Source organism: Saccostrea cucullata, unplaced genomic scaffold, assembly GCF_032062105.1.
Source record: "Saccostrea cucullata isolate Sc308-1 unplaced genomic scaffold, CSIRO_AGI_Scuc_v1 ctg16717, whole genome shotgun sequence".
Lineage (NCBI taxonomy): Eukaryota > Metazoa > Mollusca > Bivalvia > Ostreida > Ostreidae > Saccostrea > Saccostrea cuccullata.
In genome coordinates this window covers 5,001-7,500 of record NW_026940372.1, presented here as the reverse complement: position 1 = coordinate 7,500, position 2,500 = coordinate 5,001, and positions in this window count along the sequence as shown.

Here is a 2,500-nt window from a genome sequence, read left to right as displayed (position 1 = left end):
AGTAAGATTATTACCAAATTTAACCCCTAAAAGTTTACAATTTTCAACCCATGATATGCCGAAAGGATGGTCTGACCTATTTTTCCATTTCCCTAACCAAATACCTTTTGTCTTTTGTAGATTGAGCCTTGCACCCAGGCGCGTCCATACAACGAGCACCAATACAGTACTCGCTCTATGGACGCGTCACAGGTACAAATAGCCAAACTATCATCTGCGTATAAAGATAATTTACTAGTTTTAGAAGATCCTGGTAGCTTGATGCCTGAAATTTGCTCGTCTTCCCTAATTTTGATGGCGAACGGTTCTAAAACTAAAACATATAACAATGGGCTCAGGCTGCACCCCTGGCGCACCCCCCTATGTAACAAAATAGGTTCCGAAATATGATTATTAACTATAACAGAGGAACATACATCAGAATATAAAGTTTTAATCCATCGAATGAGAGAAGGCCCGAAATTATAAGCCGAAAGTGCTTGAAATAAAAAGTCATAATTAACACGATCAAAAGCCTTCTCTTGATCTAAAGAAATAAAAGCCACCGGGGCTTGTTTTTGCTCACAGTAATCAATAATGTTCCTCATTAAATGTAAATTATCAAAAATGGTGCGCCCTGGCACGGCGCAGGTCTGATCAGGATGAATAATGTGTTCTAAAACTTTTTTGACTCTATTTGTAATTACTTTAGATATCAATTTATAGTCGTAATTCAACAAAGAAATAGGTCTATAATTTTTAACATTTTCAGAATGCTCTTGATCTTTACAAAGTAAAGTAATATAAGATAATTTCTGACTATCTGATAAATGCCCTTCTTGAAAAGTACAATTCATAACTTCTAATAATGGGTCAATAAGTATATTTATAAACGTAGAATAAAATTCTTTTGTAAGTCCGTCTGCACCGGGAGACTTATTATTGTCCATATCGCGGAGCGCTATTAAAACTTCTTCTTTTGTTATGTGACCTTCACAGCTGGCCGAAATATCATCAGGTAATTTTGGAACGCGTTGTAAAAAATCGTCAGCTAAATCCTGATCAATACCCTCGTCCGTGTACAATTTAGAATAGAAATTCTTAAAAACACCCAAAATATCGCCGGAATTTGTATAAGTATTGGAAGACTCAGTAATTTTTGTAATAGTTTTCTGTTTGGCTCTTTTAATTTCCTGTTGAAAAAAGAATTTGGACGGTTTTTCCTCATTATCTAAACTTTCAGCTTTTGACCTAATTTTCGAGCCGGTATAATTTTGTAGCTGAAACTCTTTAATTTGACTTTTAATTTCCTTTAATCTATCTATAAACTGACCAGGATTTTTATTTTCGAAATATTGCATCTGATAATAAGACTTTTCTAATTGCCGTAAAACATTACGTTTAACATTAGATTTTTTCTTACAATAGTGAATAGTAAAATTTTTAATTTGTTCTTTTAGATGATCCCATAGCTCTAAATACATATCAAATCCTTCTATCAATTCAGTCCAATATTTAGTAAATTGTTTAATGAAAGTTTTATCTTGTAATAAAGAATTGTTAAATTTCCAATATCCCTGCCCAAAATTAATTGTATCGGAATTTGAAACATTAATTTTTAATAAACTATATCATGATCACTATTACCAAAGGGAATATTTTGAATACTTGTAATATTTTTACATAAAACCTTAGATACATAGAATCTGTCTAACCTACACGCGACATTTGAAGAAGCCCAAGTAGTTTTAATTACATTAGGATATAAAAATCTAAAACAATCAATAAGTTGGAAATCGTTAATAATATTCTTTAAATTGTCGCTACCGACGCTACCGTAAATGGGGCTTCCCCCGATCTTATCTAGTTTTGTATTTAAAACACAATTAAAATCCCCCCCAATTATTAAATGCTTATTACATAATAGTAAAGGGTATAAATCGTCAAAAAACATAATTCTATCGTTTTCATTATTAGGAGCATAAATATTAACAATTCTGTAATGCATATCATTATAAGTAATATCTACATACACTAACCTACCATCCATATCTAAATGAAATTTATTAACTACAATATCAGGATTTAAAATTATTATTCCGACTCCTCTACTTCTGTTAGATCCAAAACTAAAATAACATTTATCTGTGTTAAATATAGACTTTATAGCTAAAACGTTATTTATATTATTAAAATGGGTTTCCTGGAGTAATACAATAGATATCTTTTCCTTTAAACATTGAGTAAATAATTCAGACTTCGACGGGTTATTTAATAGGCCGTTAATGTTTAGGGTCGCTAAAGTCAAGGACATTGTGAGTGGTATTTAAAAAGGACAGGTAGAAGAGCCGGTATTAATGGAACAAAAGAGTTTAGACACCTGGTCTGAGACAAATAAAAATCTCGTGAAATAGAACTCAAGTGAACTAAACATGAATAACAAAAAGTACACAGAGAATGAGAACAGAAACTTAAACAAAACAAAACAAAATAATAATGAACAGACACAAACAAAAAGAAC